The sequence below is a fragment of the Oncorhynchus clarkii genome, chromosome 12 (assembly GCF_045791955.1).
Source record: "Oncorhynchus clarkii lewisi isolate Uvic-CL-2024 chromosome 12, UVic_Ocla_1.0, whole genome shotgun sequence".
Taxonomy (NCBI): domain Eukaryota; kingdom Metazoa; phylum Chordata; class Actinopteri; order Salmoniformes; family Salmonidae; genus Oncorhynchus; species Oncorhynchus clarkii.
In genome coordinates, this window is record NC_092158.1 from 98,504,634 (window position 1) to 98,528,876 (window position 24,243).

Here is a 24,243-nt window from a genome sequence, read left to right on the forward strand (position 1 = left end):
TGCCATTTCTACCTGTCCTGATCTAGTGTTTGACCCCTGACCTCTTCACACCGTCTCACTGTCCATGTCTGCTTTTAGCTCCCAACTCTACTTCACTGTGTTATAATGGACCTTATGCTTGTTATGTCACCTCTGTAACCAGGTATCAAACATACTGACCTTTCTGACCCTGTCCCATGGTCCTACTTCACTGTGTTATAATGGACCTCATGCTTGTTATGTCACCTCTGTAACCAGGTATCAAACATACTGACCTTTCTGACCCTGTCCCATGGTCCTACTTCACTGTGTTATAATGGACCTCATGCTTGTTATGTCACCTCTGTAACCAGGTATCAAACATACTGACCTTTCTGACCCTGTCCCATGGCCCTACTTCACTGTGTTATAATGGACCTTATGCTTGTTATGTCACCTCTGTAACCAGGTATCAAACATACTGACCTTTCTGACCCTGTCCCATGGTCCTACTTCACTGTGTTATAATGGACCTTATGCTTGTTATGTCACCTCTGTAACAAGGTATCAAACATACTGACCTTTCTGACCCTGTCCCATGGTCCTACATTCTAGAACTGAACATTTAAAGTCCTCTGAGTTTTGCTTAGTGTCCATTTACTCATTTGTATTTGATTTATTTGTTGTGTATTGGGGTTGTGGCGCAGAGCATCATGGGGGTTTGTATGTGTTGAGATTATCCCGTTCCAGATAAATGGTTGAACTGATTCCTGTCTCCCGTCTCATCATTATTGAATTGTTATACACACCTGGTTATGAAACCCACACAACATAACAACAGATTGGTGATGAGTCTGAATCTACAGGAACTATTCTGTCTGGAAGAAGTTGGTTTTTACAACTGTTTATAATGGTTATTTTCTGTGGTAATGTTAACACAGTGTATTACTAGCAGAGGCAAGTGCATAGTGGAGATAACAGAGAGTTAACATCATTATGGAGGGAAGTGGAGCTAACAGAGAGAGTTAACATCATCATGGAGGGAAGTGGAGCTAACAGAGAGAGTTAACATCATCATGGAGGGAAGTGGAGCTAACAGAGAGAGTTAACATCATCATGGAGGGAAGTGGAGCTAACAGAGAGAGTTAACATCATCATGGAGGGAAGTGGAGCTAACAGAGAGAGTTAACATCATCATGGAGGGAAGTGGAGCTAACAGAGAGAGTTAACATTGATTAAAGGACAGGATATTTATTCAACAGTGAAGACAAACTGGAATTAAAAACTGCTAAATGAGCTAAATTAAAGAAGTTTACATGACATGTTTACATACATGAGGAAAATATTGCTGTGGTTGAGGACAATGCTAAAGTGAATGACAATCAGGATGTAACGGCTGTCGTCAGTGTAAGAAGGTGAGGACCAAAGCGCAGCGTGGTAAGTGTTCATCTTAATTAATGGAAAAAATGAATAACAAACAACAAAGAAACAACCTAAACAGTTCTGTCTGGTGCAGACACTCAAAGACTGAAAATAACCACCCACCACTCAACAGTGAAACAACCGAAACAGTTCTGTCTGGTGCAGACACACAAAGACTGAAAATAACCACCCACCACTCAACAGTGAAACCAACCGAAACAGTTCTGTCTGGTGCAGACACACAAAGACTGAAAATAACCACCCACCACTCAACAGTGAAACCAACCGGAACAGTTCTGTCTGGTGCAGACACACAAAGACTGAAAATAACCACCCACCACTCAACAGTGAAACCAACCGGAACAGTTCTGTCTGGTGCAGACACACAAAGACTGAAAATAACCACCCACCACTCAACAGTGAAACCAGGCTACCTCAGTATGATTCTCAATCAGGGACAACGATTGACACCTGCCTCTGATTGAGAACCATACCAGGCCAAACACAGAAATACAACATAGAAAAAAGAACATAGACTACCCACCCAACTCACGCCCTTACCATACTAAACCAAAGACATAATAAAATAACTAATGTCAGAACGTGACACAGGAGCCTATTGAGAAATGAAAAATGTCTGGAATTGTTGGAAACATTGGACAGTTTGATGGAACCATTGGACAGTTTGATGGAACCATTGGACAGTTTGATGGAACCATTGGACAGTTTGATGGAACCATTGGACAGTTTGATGGAACCATTGGACAGATTGATGGAACCATTGGACAGTTTGATGGAACCATTGGACAGTTTGTTGGAACCATTGGACAGTTTGATGGAACCATTGGACAGTTTGTTGGAACCATTGGACAGTTTGATGGAACCATTGGACAGTTTGATGGAACCATTGGACAGTTTGATGGAGCCATTGAGCAGTGGAGCTCATATTCAGAAAGGTTTGAATATTTTGTTCTTGTCAATAACATGGTTGAGGACAACATTGTGCTTAAAGTTTTTAGTGTAATGGGGCCAAAGACAAGTAATTTACTAAGCAGCCTGTTACATCCAGACAGAACAGGTGATAAGACATATGGGGATGTTGTGGAGATTCTTAAAGGACATTTTTCACCAGAACCACTAGTTAACGCTGAAAGGTTCAGATTGAGTTCATCAGTAACTTAGTGGGTTCCCAAAAAGGGACATCAGGCTTCAACACCTGCTGTTGTAAGGACATGGACTGTCCAGCCTGTGGTAAGGACATGGACTGTCCAGCCTGTTGTAAGGACATGGACTGTCCAGACTGTGGTATAAAGGGACATCAGCCTCCAGAAACATAAAGAGCTCAGAGAACAGGCAGTATCCTATCAGTTCTGACGCACTAGGCTCTATATGCTGCCCTTGTGTTATGTAAAGTATGGCAGAGAGCAACCTGCGCTGCAGATAAAGATTTCAAATGGATTGATAGACTAGAATAATGATAGACTAGAATAATGATAGACTAGAATAATGATAGACTAGAATAATGATAGACTAGAATAATGATAGACTAGAATAATGATAGACTAGAATAATGATAGACTAGAATAATGATAAACTAGAATAATAGAATAATGATAGACTAGAATAATGACATGTATCATGTTGGAGCATTTGAGTAGAACTTGAGCTTTTTCAGTAGCACTTGGAAACTAAACATGGTCTTCAACTATTCCCATCAGAAAGTTACAAGGTTGCAACCAGTACCTAGCTGTCACAGTAGGCAGCTAACTGCCTATAGCAGCAAACTGAGTTGTTACGAACAATAAGACACTTGGAATCACACAATTGTTTCAATTACAATTAAAATAACACATTTAGCACATCATTTAGTATTCCTGTAGAACTGTAAGAGAGAATATATTTAACACATCATTTAATATTCCTGTAGAACTGTAAGAGAGAATATATTTAATATTCCTGTAGAACTGTAAGAGAGAATATATTTACCACATCATTTAATATTCCTGTAGAACTGTAAGAGAGAATATATTTAATATTCCTGTAGAACTGTAAGAGAGAATATATTTAACACATCATTTAATATTCCTGTAGAACTGTAAGAGAGAATATATTTAACACATAATTTAATATTCCTGTAGAACTGTAAGAGAGAATATATTTACCACATCATTTAATATTCCTGTAGAACTGTAAGAGAGAATATATTTAACACATCATTTAATATTCCTGTAGAACTGTAAGAGAGAATATATTTAACACATCATTTAATATTCCTGTAGAACTGTAAGAGAGAATATATTTACCACATCATTTAATATTCCTGTAGAACTGTAAGAGAGAATATATTTAACACATCATTTAATATTCCTGTAGAACTGTAAGAGAGAATATATTTAACACATCATTTAATATTCCTGTAGAACTGTAAGAGAGAATATATTTAACACATCATTTAATATTCCTGTAGAACTGTAAGAGAGAATATATTTAACACATCATTTAATATTCCTGTAGAACTGTAAGAGAGAATATATTTAACACATCATTTAATATTCCTGTAGAACTGTAAGAGAGAATATATTTAACACATCATTTAATATTCCTGTAGAACTGTAAGAGAGAATATATTTAACACATCATTTAATATTCCTGTAGAACTGTAAGAGAGAATATATTTAACACATCATTTAATATTCCTGTAGAACTGTAAGAGAGAATATATTTAACACATCATTTAATATTCCTGTAGAACTGTAAGAGATAATATATTTAACACATCATTTAATATTCCTGTAGAACTGTAAGAGAGAAAATATTTAACACATCATTTAATATTCCTGTAGAACTGTAAGAGAGAATATATTTAACACATCATTTAATATTCCTGTAGAACTGTAAGAGAGAATATATTTAACACATCATTTAATATTCCTGTAGAACTGTAAGAGAGAATATATTTAACACATCATTTAATATTCCTGTAGAACTGTAAGAGAGAATATATTTAACACATCATTTAATATTCCTGTAGAACTGTAAGAGAGAATATATTTAACACATCATTTAATATTCCTGTAGAACTGTAAGAGAGAATATATTTAACACATCATTTAATATTCCTGTAGAACTGTAAGAGAGAATATATTTAACACATCATTTAATATTCCTGTAGAACTGTAAGAGAGAATATATTTAACACATCATTTAATATTCCTGTAGAACTGTAAGAGAGAATATATTTAACACATCATTTAATATTCCTGTAGAACTGTAAGAGAGAAATATTTAACACATCATTTAATATTCCTGTAGAACTGTAAGAGAGAATATATTTAACACATCATTTAATATTCCTGTAGAACTGTAAGAGAGAATATATTTAACACATCATTTAATATTCCTGTAGAACTTTAAGAGAGAATATATTTAACACATCATTTAATATTCCTGTAGAACTGTAAGAGAGAATATATTTAACACATCATTTAATATTCCTGTAGAACTGTAAGAGAGAATATATTTAACACATCATTTAATATTCCTGTAGAACTGTAAGAGAGAATATATTTAACACATCATTTAATATTCCTGTAGAACTGTAAGAGAGAATATATTTAACACATCATTTAATATTCCTGTAGAACTGTAAGAGAGAATATATTTAACACATCATTTAATATTCCTGTAGAACTGTAAGAGAGAATATATTTAACACATCATTTAATATTCCTGTAGAACTGTAAGAGAGAATATATTTAACACATCATTTAATATTCCTGTAGAACTGGAAGAGAGAATATGTTTAACACATCATTTAATATTCCTGTAGAACTGTAAGAGAGAATATATTTAACACATCATTTAATATTCCTGTAGAACTGTAAGAGAGAATATATTTAACACATCATTTAATATTCCTGTAGAACTGTAAGAGAGAATATATTTAACACATCATTTAATATTCCTGTAGAACTGTAAGAGAGAATATATTTAACACATCATTTAATATTCCTGTAGAACTGGAAGAGAGAATATATTTAACACATCATTTAATATTCCTGTAGAACTGTAAGAGAGAATATATTTAACACATCATTTAATATTCCTGTAGAACTGTAAGAGAGAATATATTTAACACATCATTTAATATTCCTGTAGAACTGTAAGAGAGAATATATTTAACACATCATTTAATATTCCTGTAGAACTGTAAGAGAGAATATATTTAACACATCATTTAATATTCCTGTAGAACTGTAAGAGAGAATATATTTAACACATCATTTAATATTCCTGTAGAACTGTAAGAGAGAATATATTTAACACATCATTTAATATTCCTGTAGAACTGTAAGAGAGAATATATTTAACACATCATTTAATATTCCTGTAGAACTGTAAGAGAGAATATATTTAACACATCATTTAATATTCCTGTAGAACTGTAAGAGAGAATATATTTAACACATCATTTAATATTCCTGTAGAACTGTAAGAGAGAATATATTTAACACATCATTTAATATTCCTGTAGAACTGTAAGAGAGAATATATTTAACACATCATTTAATATTCCTGTAGAACTGTAAGAGAGAATATATTTAACACATCATTTAATATTCCTGTAGAACTGTAAGAGAGAATATATTTAACACATCATTTAATATTCCTGTAGAACTGTAAGAGAGAATATATTTAACACATCATTTAATATTCCTGTAGAACTGTAAGAGAGAATATATTTAACACATCATTTAATATTCCTGTAGAACTGTAAGAGAGAATATATTTAACACATCATTTAATATTCCTGTAGAACTGTAAGAGAGAATATATTTAACACATCATTTAATATTCCTGTAGAACTGTAAGAGAGAATATATTTAACACATCATTTAATATTCCTGTAGAACTGTAAGAGAGAATATATTTAACACATCATTTAATATTCCTGTAGAACTGTAAGAGAGAATATATTTAACACATCATTTAATATTCCTGTAGAACTGTAAGAGAGAATATATTTAACACATCATTTAATATTCCTGTAGAACTGTAAGAGAGAATATATTTAACACATCATTTAATATTCCTGTAGAACTGTAAGAGAGAATATATTTAACACATCATTTAATATTCCTGTAGAACTGTAAGAGAGAATATATTTAACACATCATTTAATATTCCTGTAGAACTGTAAGAGATAATATATTTAACACATCATTTAATATTCCTGTAGAACTGTAAGAGAGAATATATTTAACACATCATTTAATATTCCTGTAGAACTGTAAGAGAGAATATATTTAACACATCATTTAATATTCCTGTAGAACTGTAAGAGAGAATATATTTAACACATCATTTAATATTCCTGTAGAACTGTAAGAGAGAATATATTTAACACATCATTTAATATTCCTGTAGAACTGTAAGAGAGAATATATTTAACACATCATTTAATATTCCTGTAGAACTGTAAGAGAGAATATATTTAACACATCATTTAATATTCCTGTAGAACTGTAAGAGAGAATATATTTAACACATCATTTAATATTCCTGTAGAACTGTAAGAGAGAATATATTTAACACATCATTTAATATTCCTGTAGAACTGTAAGAGAGAATATATTTAACACATCATTTAATATTCCTGTAGAACTGTAAGAGAGAATATATTTAACACATCATTTAATATTCCTGTAGAACTGTAAGAGAGAATATATTTAACACATCATTTAATATTCCTGTAGAACTGTAAGAGAGAATATATTTAACACATCATTTAATATTCCTGTAGAACTGTAAGAGAGAATATATTTAACACATCATTTAATATTCCTGTAGAACTGTAAGAGAGAATATATTTAACACATCATTTAATATTCCTGTAGAACTGTAAGAGAGAATATATTTAACACATCATTTAATATTCCTGTAGAACTGTAAGAGAGAATATATTTAACACATCATTTAATATTCCTGTAGAACTGTAAGTAGAGAATATATTTAACACATCATTTAATATTCCTGTAGAACTGTAAGAGAGAATATATTTAACACATCATTTAATATTCCTGTAGAACTGTAAGAGAGAATATATTTAACACATCATTTAATATTCCTGTAGAACTGTAAGAGAGAATATATTTAACACATCATTTAATATTCCTGTAGAACTATAAGAGATAATATATTTAACACATCATTTAATATTCCTGTAGAACTGTAAGATAGAATATATTTAACACATCATTTAATATTCCTGTAGAACTGTAAGAGAGAATATATTTAACATTCCTGTAGAACTGTAAGAGAGAATATATTTAACACATAATTTAATATTCCTGTAGAACTGTAAGAGAGAATATATTTAACATTCCTGTAGAACTGTAAGAGAGAATATATTTAACACATCATTTAATATTCCTGTAGAACTGTAAGAGAGAATATATTTAACACATCATTTAATATTCCTGTAGAACTGTAAGAGAGAATATATTTAACACATCATTTAATATTCCTGTAGAACTGTAAGAGAGAATATATTTAACACATCATTTAATATTCCTGTAGAACTGTGAGAGAATATATTTAACACATCATGTAATATTCCTGTAGAACTGTAAGAGAGAATATATTTAACACATCATTTAATATTCCTGTAGAACTGTAAGAGAGAATATATTTAACACATCATTTAATATTCCTGTAGAACTGTAAGAGAGAATATATTTAACACATCATTTAATATTCCTGTAGAACTGTAAGAGAGAATATATTTAACACATCATTTAATATTCCTGTAGAACTGTAAGAGAGAATATATTTAACACATCATTTAATATTCCTGTAGAACTGTAAGAGAGAATATATTTAACACATCATTTAGTATTCCTGTAGAACTGTAAGAGAGAATATATTTAACACATCATTTAATATTCCTGTAGAACTGTAAGAGAGAATGTATGTAACACATCATTTAATATTCCTGTAGAACTGTAAGAGAGAATATATTTAACACATCATTTAATATTCCTGTAGAACTGTAAGAGAGAATATATTTAACACATCATTTAATATTCCTGTAGAACTGTAAGAGAGAATATATTTAACACATCATTTAATATTCCTGTAGAACTGTAAGAGAGAATGTATTTAACACATAATTTAATATTCCTGTAGAACTGTAAGAGAGAATATATTTAACACATCATTTAATATTCCTGTAGAACTGTAAGAGAGAATATATTTAACACATCATTTAATATTCCTGTAGAACTGTAAGAGAGAATATATTTAACACATCATTTAATATTCCTGTAGAACTGTAAGAGAGAATATATTTAACACATCATTTAATATTCCTGTAGAACTGTAAGAGAGAATATATTTAACACATCATTTAATATTCCTGTAGAACTGTAAGAGAGAATATATTTAACACATCATTTAATATTCCTGTAGAACTGTAAGAGAGAATATATTTAACACATCATTTAATATTCCTGTAGAACTGTAAGAGAGAATATATTTAACACATCATTTAATATTCCTGTAGAACTGTAAGAGAGAATATATTTAACACATCATTTAATATTCCTGTAGAACTGTAAGAGAGAATATATTTAACACATAATTTAATATTCCTGTAGAACTGTAAGAGAGAATATATTTAACACATCATTTAATATTCCTGTAGAACTGTAAGAGAGAATATATTTAACACATCATTTAATATTCCTGTAGAACTGTAAGAGAGAATATGTTTAACACATCATTTAATATTCCTGTAGAACTGTAAGAGAGAATATATTTAACACATCATTTAATATTCCTGTAGAACTGTAAGAGAGAATATATTTAACACATCATTTAATATTCCTGTAGAACTGTAAGAGAGAATATATTTAACACATCATTTAATATTCCTGTAGAACTGTAAGAGAGAATATATTTAACACATCATTTAATATTCCTGTAGAACTGTAAGAGAGAATATATTTAACACATCATTTAATATTCCTGTAGAACTGTAAGAGAGAATATATTTAACACATCATTTAATATTCCTGTAGAACTGTAAGAGAGAATATATTTAACACATCATTTAATATTCCTGTAGAACTGTAAGAGAGAATATATTTAACACATCATTTAATATTCCTGTAGAACTGTAAGAGAGAATATATTTAACACATCATTTAATATTCCTGTAGAACTGTAAGAGAGAATATATTTAACACATCATTTAATATTCCTGTAGAACTGGAAGAGAGAATATATTTAACACATCATTTAATATTCCTGTAGAACTGTAAGAGAGAATATATTTAACACATCATTTAATATTCCTGTAGAACTGTAAGAGAGAATATATTTAACACATCATTTAATATTCCTGTAGAACTGTAAGAGAGAATATATTTAACACATAATTTAATATTCCTGTAGAACTGTAAGAGAGAATATAGTAGACGGCTGCTGTCAAAAAGTGATTGACGAGTTATTCCTGTGTCCTGTGTTCATGCCCTTTTAAGGACATCCTGTCCGGATATCCTCATGCTATTTAGGGTACGTTCATGCCCTTTTAAGGACCTCCTGTCCAGATATCCTCATGCTATTTAGGGTGTGGTTATGTAACTTGATAGTACAGCTGTTAATTTGAAGTAAAGCAAATGTTTGTAATAAAAAGTAATGGCCTGATTATTGATGTGTGGGGATCTTGTTGAACTGAAAGAAAATGTGTTTGAACATTTTAAACAGTTTAAACAGTTGGGAATTTTTGAAGTGAACTTATGGAGCTGCTGTGTAGTGACCTTGTGACCCCTTGTAGAATTAAACAGTTATTTCCGGGGTAGGTCTGCCTGAGTATAAGTAAGTGTTAGACTTGTCTTGTGAACAAGAAACCTCAAGATAGATAAACCTGTTATGCACGTGAGTGAGGACCCAAAAGCGGTTTAACAAAAACAGAGTCCTTTAATGTCAAAACACAGGTAAGACATAGATCCTCTTCAAATGTATATGATGGCAAAATAAACAACCCGCAGAGAGGGCGACAAATGAAACATAAAGTCCTTCTGAATATCACAGAAGAGTTCCCCTTCTAGCAGCAGAGGAGAATAGCTGGGTTAGAGTCCCCTTCTAGCAGCAGAGGGGATTAGCTGGGTTGTAGAGGACAGAGGTACCTGATCACACGTAGCCTCAGATGAACAGGCAGATTCCGACAGGACAGGACAAGGGTGAAGCAAACGAGACGATAGTTTGGTTCTGGCATGAGAAACTCAAACGAGAATCTGACAAAGACAGCAGCAGGAACAGAGAGAGAAATAGAGACCTAATCAGAGGGAAAAAAGGGAACAGGTGGGAAAAGGGTGAACGAGGTAGTTAGAGAAGATGAGGAGCCGCTGGGGGAAGGAGAGGAAGAGAAGGTAACCTAATACGACCAGCAGAGGGAGACGGAGTGAAGAGAAAGAACAGGAACAAGACATAATATGACAATACATGACAAAACCACAGAAAACTACAGAAATCATTGTCCTAGACTAATTCTAGTTGTATGGGGTCCTTCATTTGTGGTCCACAATGACAAAACTATCAAAGCCATTCTTTGTGATGCACCTGATTGTTTTAATGGTGGGATTGATATGACTGAAGGCCATAAGGGTTACATTTTCCAATGATTCAACAGTGAAGATTTTCACACACAGCTGTCTCAACAACCTTTTTCAGCCAAAAACCGGGTGTTTTCTCTCCTTCGTTTCGTATGAGAGAATGGCTTAAGATAAGACTTGATCTATGTCAGCTCTAACAGGCCATGAGTTGAACATCCCTGCCTGGGTACGTGTTGGAAGAGGAAGTCTGCAGGAGAGATGATTTGAAAGCCATAAGAATCCCTTCAGTGGCTTATAGTCCAGACTCCGAAGTGACAATTTGAGGTTTTTCTGAATTCAGTAGCGCAAATACAACCAAATCTGTTAGTTCATATGTATTTTCAAACGCTTGTACAGTGGTCAACTACTTTTGGCCTGTCTTTAGCTTCAAGTGGTGAGATTGGTTTACAGTGCTTGATAGGATAAAACAAGTACAGCAGTTTTTCCACCATCGTGAACATTTACGAAGATAGTCCCTTTTGTCCTCAAGACAACGGCAAGAAGGTTGATCTATCAGGGAAAAGAAAACTTATGACACCTGGAAGGCCATGGACAGCCAGCGTGGAAGAGGCAACGTCTGAGGCCCTCACAGCTTTGAAGATGGGGAGTTGGACAATAGGCCCCTGAAAAGGAAAGACTGGTGGGGTGTGGGATTACAATAGGCCCCTGAAAAGGAGAGACTGATGGGGGTGTCAGGTTACAATAGGCCCCTGAAAAGGAGAGACTGATAGGGGTGTCAGGTTACAATAGGCCCCTGAAAAGGAGAGACTGATGGGGGTGTGAGGTTACAATAGGCCCCTGAAAAGGAGAGACTGATGGGGGTGTCAGGTTACAATAGGCCCTGAAAAGGAGAGACTGATGGGGGTGTCAGGTTACAATAGGCCCCTGAAAAGGAGAGACTGATGGGGGTGTCAGGTTACAATAGGCCCCTGAAAAGGAGAGACTGGTGGGGGTGTCAGGTTACAATAGGCCCCTGAAAAGGAGAGACTGATGGGGGTGTCAGGTTACAATAGGCCCCTGAAAAGGAGAGACTGATGGGAGTGTCAGGTTACAATAGGCCCCTGAAAAGGAGAGACTGATAGGGGTGTCAGGTAACAATAGGCCCTTGAAAAGGAGAGACTGGTGGGGTGTGGGATTACAATAGGCCCCTGAAAAGGAGAGACTGATGGGGGTGTGAGGTTACAATAGACCCATGAAAAGGAGAGACTGATAGGGGTGTCAGGTTACAATAGGCCCCTGAAAAGGAGAGACTGATGGGGGTGTCAGGTTACAATAGGCCCCTGAAAAGGAGAGACTGATAGGGGTGTCAGGTAACAATAGGCCCTTGAAAAGGAGAGACTGATGGGGTGTGGGATTACAATAGGCCCCTGAAAAGGAGAGACTGATTGGTGTGTGAGGTTACAATAGGCCCCTGAAAAGGAGAGATTGATGGGGGTGTCAGGTTACAATAGACCCCTGAAAAGGAGAGATTGATGGGGGTGTCAGGTTACAATAGGCCCCTGAAAAAGGAGGAAAATGTTGATTCTTCTTTTTCTCTCAGAAAATATTTACTTATTACTTATTATACATATAAACATGTATTGTGCAGTAATGTGTAGTATTGTGTAATAATAACATGTATTGTGTAGTAATGTGTGGTATTGTGTGATAATAATGTGTATTGTGTAGTAATGTGTAGTATTGTGTAATAATAACATGTATTGTGTAGTAATGTGTAGTAATGTGTAATAATAACGTGTATTGTGTAGTAATGTGTAGTATTGTGTAATAATAATGTGTATTGTGTAGTAATGTGTAGTATTGTGTAATAATAACATGTATTGTGTAGTAATGTGTAGTAATGTGTAGTAATAATGTGTATTGTGTAGTAATGTGTAGTATTGTGTAATAATAATGTGTATTGTGTAGTAATGTGTAGTATTGTGTAATAGTAACGATTATGATTTATATAAAGGTTTTGCAAAACAACAACTGTTTTAAACCTGTTTAACCTTCAAACTTTTAAAGAGTTCTCAGCAATCCATATTTTAATGGTCAACAGGTTGTTCATCTAGGGGGTCTCTTACACACAAGGGAACTATATGCACACAAGGGGTGTCCCTAGTGTCTTTGAAAAAACAGTTTTAATCCTGCCTAACCTTTAACCTTTTAAAAAGAGTCCTCAGGGGGTCATCCTGGGATGTCCGAGGATGGACTGTCCAGTGTATGTCTCAGTCAAACAAAATATTAAAAAGAGGTCCATGTATTCTATAATAAGATGGACCTATTTTAATGCATTATATAAATGATATAGTATATAATAAATTAGATGTTGTGTCATAGATTTAAAAAAAATATTAACGAGAAAGGACTCTACTCACATATGTATTTATCCTAATGTTTTCAACAAACAAATGTCCATTTTGTGTGACATGTCTCAGTGACTCAGAACCATGAAATTGCCAAAGCAAGGCTCTACTCAAGAGTGGACCACTGGCTCCCCCTAGTGGATGTACAGAGTTCTAGAAAACAATTACTTGACATTGTATAGCGTGTGCATGTGTGTTATCGCTCTCTAAATGTAAAATACTTTTAAAAATGTTTTTAACAATGTATTAATATTTGGTTTCTACAAACATATTAAGACTCGATGACATACAATTCATATTAAGACTGGATGACATACAATTCATATTAAGACTGGATGACATACAAACATATTAAGACTGGATGACATACAATTCATATTAAGACTGGATGACATACAATTCATATTAAGACTGGATGATATACAATTCTCAGGTAATTTATATTATTACTATATTGTATATTGTGTAAATTATCTGTATAAATCCTCTTGGAACTCTAGGGCCGGTATTTCATTTTTGGATAAAAAACGTTCCCGTTTTAAGCGCGATATTTTGTCACAACAAGATGCTCGACTATGCATATAAGTGACAGCTTTGGATAGAAAACACTCTAACGTTTCCAAAACTGCAAAGATATTGTCTGTTAGTGCCACAGAACTGATGCTACAGGCGAAACCAAGATGAAATTTCAATCAGGAAGTGCTGCATTTTTTGAAACCGCGTCATGGCAATGACTCCTTATATGGCTGTGGAGGAGCTAGGAGTCAGCTTACATTTCCACATTTTTCCCCAAGGTGTCTGCAGCATTGTGACGTATTTGTACGCATATCATTGGAAGATTGACCATAAGAGACTACTTCTACCAGGTGGTCGCTTGGTGTCCTCCGTCGCAATTATTGCGTAATCTCCACGTCCATGCGCATTCCATTTTCTTCAGAGGAGAAACCAAACTGCTACGAGTGATTTATCATCGAATAGATATGTGAAAAACACCTTGAGGATTGATTCTAAACAACGTTTGCCATGTTTCTGTCGATATTATGGAGTTAATTTGGTAAAAAGTTTGGCGTTGTAGAGACTGCATTTTCAGATTTTTTTCTTAGCCAAACATGATGAACAAAACGGAGCGATTTCTCCTACACAAATAATATTTTTGGAAAAAATGAACATTTGCTATCTAACTGAGAGTCTCATTGAAAACATCCGAAGTTCTTCAAAGGTAAATTATTTTATTTGAATGCTTTTCTTGTTGTTGTGAAAATGTTGCCTGCTGAATGCTAGGCTTAATGCTATGCTAGGCTATCAATACTCTTACACAAATGCTTGTGTAGCTGGTTGAAAAGCATATTTAGAAAATCTGAGATGACAGTGTTGTTAACAAAAGGCTAAGCTTGTGAGTTAATATATTTATTTCATTTGCGATTTTCATAAATAATTAACGTTGCGTCCCTCTCTCTCTCTTTCCCTCTGTTTTGACACTCTACCCTCCCTCTCTCTCTCTTTCCCTCTGTTCTGACTCTCTACCCTCCCTCTCTCTCTCTTTCCCTCTGTTCTGACTCTCTACCCTCCCTCTCTCTCTCTTTCCCTCTGTTCTGACTCTCTACCCTCCCTCTCTCTCTCTTTCCCTCTGTTCTGACTCTCTACCCTCCCTCTCTCTCTCTTTCCCTCTGTTCTGACTCTACCCTCCCTCTCTCTCTCTTTCCCTCTGTTCTGACTCTCTACCCTCCCTCTCTCTCTCTTTCCCTCTGTTCTGACTCTCTACCCTCCCTCTCTCTCTTTCCATCTGTTCTGACTCTCTACCCTCCCTCCCTCTCTCTCTACTCTCCCTCTATTCTGACTCTCTACCCTCCCTCTCTCTCTCTTTCCCTCTGTTCTGACTCTACCCTCCCTCTCTCTCTCTTTCCCTCTGTTCTGACTCTCTACCCTCCCTCTCTCTCTCTTTCCCTCTGTTCTGACTCTCTACCCTCCCTCTCTCTCTCTTTCCCTCTGTTCTGACTCTCTACCCTCCCTCTCTCTCTTTCCATCTGTTCTGACTCTCTACCCTCCCTCTCTCTCTCTTTCCCTCTGTTCTGACTCTCTACCCTCCCTCTCTCTCTCTTTCCCTCTGTTCTGACTCTCTACCCTCCCTCTCTCTCTCTCTCTTTCCCTCTGTTCTGACTCTACCCTCCCTCTCTCTCTCTTTCCCTCTGTTCTGACTCTCTACCCTCCCTCTCTCTCTCTCTCTTTCCCTCTGTTCTGACTCTCTACCCTCCCTCTCTCTCTCTCTCTTTCCCTCTGTTCTGACTCTCTACCCTCCCTCTCTCTCTCTTTCCCTCTGTTCTGACTCTCTACCCTCCCTCTCTCTCTCTTTCCCTCTGTTCTGACTCTCTACCCTCCCTCTCTCTCTCTTTCCATCTGTTCTGACTCTCTACCCTCCCTCTCTCTCTCTCTTTCCCTCTGTTCTGACTCTCTACCCTCCCTCTCTCTCTCTCTTTCCCTCTGTTCTGACTCTCTACCCTCCCTCTCTCTCTCCCTCTTTCCCTCTGTTCTGACTCTCTACCCTCCCTCTTTCTCTCCCTCTTTCCCTCTGTTCTGACTCTCTACTCTACTCTACTTTCTGACTCTCTACTCTCCCTCTCCCTCTGTGATATCTAAGTTTTTTTTAATAAAAATGTTCACACATAAAGTGAACCGTTTCTGCTTTGTAATTCTGGGTTATTGTGTGTAGATTGATGAGGGGAAAAACACATTTAATCCATTTTAGAATAAGGCTGTAACGTGACAAAATGTGTAAAAAGTCAAGGGGTCTGAATACTTTCTGAATGTTACTGTATATCAGTATATTAGACTCTCTCTCTCTGGTCTGAATACTTTCTGAATGTTACTGTATATCAGTATATTAGACTCTCTCTCTCTGGTCTGAATACTTTCTGAATGTTACTGTATATCAGTATATTAGACTCTCTCTCTCTCTCTCTGGTCTGAATACTTTCTGAATGTTACTGTATATCAGTATATTAGACTCTCTCTCTCTCTCTGGTCTGAATACTTTCTGAATGTTACTGTATATCAGTATATTAGACTCTCTCTCTCTCTCTGGTCTGAATACTTTCTGAATGTTACTGTATATCAGTATATTAGACTCTCTCTCTCTCTCTGGTCTGAATACTTTCTGAATGTTACTGTATATCAGTATATTAGACTCTCTCTCTCTCTGGTCTGAATACTTTCTGAATGTTACTGTATATCAGTATATTAGACTCTCTCTCTCTCTGGTCTGAATACTTTCTGAATGTTACTGTATATCAGTATATTAGACTCTCTCTCTCTCTCTCTGGTCTGAATACTTTCTGAATGTTACTGTATATCAGTATATTAGACTCTCTCTCTCTCTGGTCTGAATACTTTCTGAATGTTACTGTATATCAGTATATTAGACTCTCTCTCTCTCTGGTCTGAATACTTTCTGAATGTTACTGTATATCAGTATATTAGACTCTCTCTCTCTGGTCTGAATACTTTCTGAATGTTGCTGTATATCAGTATATTAGACTCTCTCTCTCTCTCTCTCTCTCTGGTCTGAATACTTTCTGAATGTTACTGTATATCAGTATATTAGACTCTCTCTCTCTCTCTGGTCTGAATACTTTCTGAATGTTACTGTATATCAGTATATTAGACTCTCTCTCTCTGGTCTGAATACTTTCTGAATGTTACTGTATATCAGTATATTAGACTCTCTCTCTCTCTGGTCTGAATACTTTCTGAATGTTACTGTATATCAGTATATTAGACTCTCTCTCTCTCTGGTCTGAATACTTTCTGAATGTTACTGTATATCAGTATATTAGACTCTCTCTCTCTCTCTCTCTCTGGTCTGAATACTTTCTGAATGTTACTGTATATCAGTATATTAGACTCTCTCTCTCTCTGGTCTGAATACTTTCTGAATGTTACTGTATATCAGTATATTAGACTCTCTCTCTCTCTCTGCAGTGATGTTGTTTTCATCACTTCTGGTTTAACACTGCCATTAAGTGGTGATTGTCCAAACTGCACCACTGTTAAGATGGTGAGAGATAGAGAGAGCAGAGAATGTGGGAGAGAGAGGAGAGAGAGAGAGCAGAGTGTGTGGGAGAGAGATAGCAGAGTGTGGGAGAGAGAGAGGGAGCAGAGAGAGAGAGCAGAGAGCAGGCTGAGAAAGCAAAGAAAGAGTGAGAGAGCAAAGAGTGAAAGAGCAGAGAGAGAGAGAGCAGAGAGCAGAGAAAAGAGAGCAGCAGAGCAGAGAACAGAGAGATCAGAGAAAAGAGAGAGCACAGAGAGATCAGAGAAAAGAGAGAGCAGAGAGAGAGCAGAGAAAAGAGAGAGCAGCAGAGAGAGAGCAGAGAGCAGGCTGAGAGAGCAGATAGAGCAGAGAGTGGGAGCAGAGAGTGAGAGAGCAGAGAGAGCGAGCAGAAAGAGGGAGAGAGCAGAAAACAGAGAGAGCTGAGGGAGAGAGAACTCTGTTGCTATAGTGACCCTGCATTACAACACTCTGTTGCTATAGTAACCCTGCATTACAACACTCTGTTGCTATAGTGACCCTGCATTACAACACTATGTTGCTATAGTAACCCTGCATTACAACACTCTGTTGTACTAATTGTACAATTTGTTTAATTCTATTCCACATATTTAATTGTTTTGTATTTCATTTCATATTTGTTTCATGTTTCAACCAGTCGCAGGTTAACATCAACCTGACAGAGGAAATGTTAAATCAATAAACAAACTGTTTTCACAATTAACAGCCTTTTCTTGTTTCAAGTCTGTTTTATTATGAAAAGTACAATATATCCTTGTATACTTGTACAACTATGGAGCGTATGTCCATATATAATTATACAACTATGGAGAGTATGTCCATATATAATTATACAACTATGGAGAGTATGTCCAGATATAATTATACAACTATGGAGAGTATGTCCATATATAATTATACAACTATGGAGAGTATGTCCAGATATAATTATACAACTATGGAGAGTATGTCCATATATAATTATACAACTATGGAGAGTATGTCCATATATAATTATACAACTATGGAGCGTATGTCCATATATAATTATACAACTATGGAGAGTATGTCCAGATATAATTATACAACTATGGAGTGTATGTCCATATATAATTATACAACTATGGAGTGTATGTCCATATATAATTATACAACTATGGAGCGTATGTCCAGATATAATTATACAACTATGGAGCGTATGTCCAGATATAATTATACAACTATGGAGCGTATGTCCATATATAATTATACAACTATGGAGCGTATGTCCAGATATAATTATATATAATTGTACAATTTGTTATTCAACATAAAATACATGTTATTGTAAGAGGTCCTGGGTCAAGGTCACAATTATAGGAAGACGCGCATGTGTGTGTCCAGTGTGTGTGTTTGTGTTTGTCCAGTGAGTGTGTGTGTCCAGTGTGTGTGTGTGTCCTGTGAGTGTGTGTGTGTGTGTCCAGTGTGTCCAGTGTGTGTGTGTGAGTCCAGTGTGTGTGTGTGTGTGTGTGTGTGTTTTTGTTTGTCCAGTGTGTGTGTGTGTGTGTTCAGTGTGTGTGTGTGTCCAGTGTGTTTGTGTGTGTTCAGTGTGTGTGTGTGTGTCCAGTGTGTGTGTGTGTGTCTAGCGTGTGTGTGTGTGTTCAGTGTGTGTGTGTATTTTTGTTTGTCCAGTGTGTGTGTGTGTGTGTGTGTTTGTGTGTGTTTGTTTTTTGTCCAGGGTGTGTGTGTTTATCCGGTGTGTGTGTTTGTCCAGTGTGTGTGTGTGTGTTCAGTGTGTGTGTGTGTCCAGTGTGTGTGTGTTTTTGTTTGTCCAGTGTGTGTGTGTGTGTGTGTGTGTGTGTGTGTGTGTTTGTTTTTTGTCCAGCGTGTGTGTTTGTCCAGTGTGTGTGTGTGTGTGTTTGTGTGTTTGTCCAGTGTGTGTGTTTGTGAGTCCAGTGTGTGTGTTTGTCCAGTGTGTGTTTGTCCAGTGTGTGTGTGTGTGTGTGTGTGTGTGTGTATTCAGTGTGTGTGTGTGTGTGTGTGTCCAGTGTGTGTGTGTGTGTCCAGTGTGTGTGTGTGTGTTTTTGTCCAGTGTGTGTGTGTGTGTGTGTGTGTTTTTGTCCAGTTTGTGTGTGTGTGTGTGTCGTGTGTGTTCGGTGTGTCCTGTGTGTTTGTGTTCTGTGTGTGTGTGTGTGTGTGTTTCCAGTGCCTGTGTGTGTGTCCAGTGTGTGTGTGTGTTCAGTGTGTGTTCAGTGTGTGTGTGTGTGTCCAGTGCCTGTGTGTGTGTCCAGTGTGTGTCCAGTGTGTGTGTGTCCAGTGTGTGTGTGTGTCCAGTGTGTGTGTGTGTGTGTGTGTGTGATTGTCCAGTGTGTGTTTGTGTCCAGTGTGTGTTTGTGTCCAGTGTGTGTCTGTTATTTCAGGGACACTGAGTCGCCATCCCCCCACAGTGTGTGTGTGTGTGTGTATCCAGTGTGTGTGTGTGTGTGTATCCAGTGTGTGTGTGTGTGTGTGTTCAGTGTGTGAGTCACTGAGGATTCATGATTTACCATCATCCCAAACCCAAAACCCTGGAAAGAGGGGCTCAGTGAATGTGGAGGTGAATGTGATCAGGTGGGTCAGTGTGTCAGAGGAGGCTCTATAGAAGGACAGAGTGCCGGCTGGCCAGTCCAGATACACTCCTACCCTGTGGGAGCTGGAGGAGGGGACATCTATATTAGTGGGATTATTATTGTGCCAGACAGTGTGTGTGTGAGTCCAGTGTGTGTGTGTGTGTGTGTCCAGTGTGTGTGTGTATCCAGTGTGTGTGTCCAGCAGGTGTGTGTGTCCAGTGTGTGTGTGTGTGTGTGTATGTGTGACCAGTGTGTGTCCAGCAGGTGTGTGTGTGTGTCTTTGCCCAGTGTGTGTGTGTGTTTGTCCAGTGTGTTTGTCTTTGTCCAGTGTGTGTGTGTGTCTCTGTCCAGTGAGTGTCTCTTTGTCCAGTGTGTGTGTGTGTGTGTGTGTCTCTGTCCTGTGTGTGTGTGTGTGTGTGAGTCCAGTGTGTGTGTCAGGTTATTATTTCAGGGACACTGAGTCGCCAAAACCCCAAACCCTAAACCCTGGATAGAGGGGCTCAGTGAATGTGGAGGTGAATGTGATCAGGTGGGTCAGTGTGTCAGAGGAGGCTCTATAGAAGGACAGAGTGCCGGCTGGCCAGTCCAGATACACTCCTACTCTGTGGGAGCTGGAGGAGGGAACGTCTATGGTAGTGAGATTATTATTGTGACAGGCAGTGTAACTGTAGTCACAGCAGATCAGACTCCAGGACTTGTCATTGTATCCAAGACAACAGTCATCACCCCCTCCTCTCCTGTTGATTCCTTTATATGTCACTCCTATATCTGCCCCTCCACTCCACTCTACCTCCCAGTAACAGCGCCCAGTCAGACCCTCTCTACACAGCACCTGTCTACAGCCCTCAAATCTCTCTGGGTGATCAGGATACGGCTGCTCCTCTGTCCCCAGTGTCACCTTTCTGTTCCCCTCAGACAGAGAGAGGTTTCTGTTTACTGTGTTTGGGTCCAGTGTGAGATCACAGACATCTGATGGATGAAACCAGACACAATATTAGAAATCATCATCATTCCCATTAGAATGTTAACTCACTTTTCACTAATTCATTTAATGTAGATGTTTCTAGGTATCAAAAGGAGAAGTTAAGGTAACTTGAGACTTGTTGAATGATCATATGTTATACTGTATGGTAATATAAAACACACTTATTCCCATTAATTACACACTCACAAACACACACAGACACACACACACACACACATTGTCAAAGCAACTCTGTAAACTTTGGTGTCCTGATTTCTGCTTCTGTAGAACTACAGCTGATATTTAATATGACCAAGTCAGTAATGATGTTGGTCTTTGACTTTGACTTAACTTGAATTAAGACTTATTCTTAGTCATATTCTTCACAGCAGTCAACACTCACATTTTCTAAGCCCAGGTTTCATTCTGTTCTCTCCACCATGCTCCACACTGTAGCGGTAAGCAGAAGAACAGACAGTCATTGAGGGATACACCTGAACTCACACATACACACACACACACACACACACACACACACGTATATATCAAGCGAATGTTTTTCTGTGTGTGTGTGTGTCCAGTGCTTGTATGTGATTGTCCAGTGTGTGTGTGTGTGTGTGTGTGTGTGAGAGTCCAGTTTGTCTGTGTGTGTCCAGTGTGTTTGTCCAGTGTGTGTGTCAATGAGAGATTGACACACACACATTGGACACACGCACACACACACTGAACACACACCCAACTTTGTCCAAGTGGTGGTAAGAATGTTTGTCTTAACTAGCCTGATAAGTCAAACATGTCTGATATGAACATTGACATAAACCCTCTACATACTTGAGTTTCTCCAGTCTGCAGTGTGGATCCTCCAGTCCAGCAGAGAGCAGTCTGACTCCTGAGTCTCCTGGGTGATTGTAGCTCAGGTCCAGCTCTCTCAGGTGTGAGGGGTTTAACCTCAGAGCTGAGACCAGAGAAGCACAGCCTTCCTCTGTGACTAGACAGCCTGACAGCCTGACAAAGAGTCAAATCATATTAAAATCACACTGATATTCTTTGGTGCTGAAAACAGTGGCAGTATATTTTTCAACATATTCAGATATATCAGTGTCCTGAAACCTGCCATATCTATTCAGAAAATAGTGTATCATCATAAAAAATGACAAATGATCAAAGTATTGCCTGCAGATAGAAACATGTATAGTACAAATATTATAGTAGACTGACCAGACCAGTTTAAAAAGCAGTATCAGTCAGAAGACAGACAGTGAGGAATCAGATTTAGATTGTATTGAGTATACAGTCCACACCATATCTATTTAGACAGTGAGGAATCAGATTTAGATTGTATTGAGTATACAGTCCACACCATATCTATTTAGACAGTGAGGAATCAGATTTAGATTGTATTGAGTATACAGTCCACACCATATCTATTTAGACAGTGAGGTATCAGATTTAGATTGTATTGAGTAAACAGTCCACACCATATCTATTTAGACAGTGAGGTATCAGATTTAGATTGTGATATCATATGAAATTTAAATATGAAATTTAAACTGTAAGCTTCACTGTCCAAACACATATGCTGTGGACTATGTGTGTCTGGTAAACACATGTGGATCTGGTGAACAGTGTCATGACGTTGGCCTGGGGTTGGTTTATGACAGTCATAAATACCTCTCCCCCCCCCTTTTCCTCTCTCTACCCTACTGATGTTACATTTGAAAACCCCTTGGTTAACATAGAGATTCTGGGAACAGCAGAAGGTGGGGGGGGGGGGGGGGGGGGGGGGGGGTATGAACTATATTCTGGTAATCTGACCAATTGAGCACCCCTGTGAAGAGACATGGGTTATAAAACTTTTCAGACACACCCTTCTCGCTCCACTATATAAAGCCTTGACAACAATCCTCTTCCAAGTACGTGAGGTCTGCAGCCTCTGCGTTAAAATTACAAACATGTCAACTACAGAACTAAGCCAACCTCAGTGTGAGCTTTGGTATGAACTTTGAACTCTTATTCACAACAGAGTGATACCTCCTAGCCGTTGAGTTAGCGACCGCAGCTGCAAACGAGGGTTAGGAAGGAACAGACAGAGTATCCCGTCTATCATACAACGACATTAGTACAACGTTATTACAACGTAACCAATTGACCACTAGAGACATTCTTCAAATGGACAAAGGACTCGGTTTGGCAACATGGCCTTCCATCTACCACCAACCTACCAAAGCGCAGCTCAGAGTAAATATTTATTGCATTTTCCTTATCCAAATGGGTGGTCATTTAGAATGCATAAGATACTGTATTTACGATAGCACAGCTTCGGCCTTTGTTCCTCAGTCTTCCCGCTCCTTCACTCAAACCCAGCCCCTTTTCTTTTGTTTAACAAGCTGTCATATCTGTTCCGCCCGCTTGGGACGTTTTCCTTCATGACGTAATTTGTAATCAAGTTATGATTATTTATGTGTATGTGTAATTCTGTGTGATTAGTTAGGTATTTAGTAAATAAATAATTAAACCCAATTTTGTATTGCTGATTCAACTTGTTAGCCAGGGTTCGTGAAGATAACCAAGAATTTACAACTTTCAGATGATACTGAATTAAGGAGACAATTGATATTGACTGCTATTGATGTAAAATATTACTAGGTCTTTAGGACTTTATTCGGAAGATAACAGCTCTATAAATATTATTTTGTGGTGCCCGACTCCCTAGTTCATTACATTTACATGATTAGCTCAATCATGTGATATTAATTCCGGATAAATTATTTTATAGAATAGCATGTCATATCACTTAATCCGGCATAGCCAAAGACACGACAACAGTTATCACCTGTTGAACAACTACAGGAATACTGACCTCAGAGTCTCCAGTTTACAGTGGGGATTCCCCAGTCCACCAGAGAGCAGCTTCACTCCTGAATCCTTCAGGTCATTGTTACTCAGGTCCAGCTCTCTCAGGTGTGAGGGGTTTGACTCCAGAGCTGAGACCAGAGAAGCACAGCCTTCCTCTGTGACTCCACAGCCTGAAAGCCTGACAAAGAGATCATCATGACTTCACAAACACACTGTTAATTTAACACCAGTAGTGTAGAGGGACAAAGGCAGATGTATTTGGTTTATTCTCTCAAACAACATATAGATTAATCTTCCGTCTCCTAGAATTGTATGGTCATAATGTTATACTAATGTCAACATCAATGAATTTATTCAATATGTTTTTCAATATAATGTAACATATTATAATACATATTTTTCTCTGAAC

The 24,243-nt window shown here is 37.1% G+C and overlaps 1 protein-coding gene across 1 annotated transcript in view; it reads right to left on the reverse strand.

The window, feature by feature from the left end:
- LOC139421726 (NLR family CARD domain-containing protein 3-like) overlaps positions 1-24,243 on the reverse strand; it is a 118,554-nt gene that overhangs the window by 85,294 nt on the left and 9,017 nt on the right. The gene's annotated exons all lie outside the window — the stretch shown is intronic.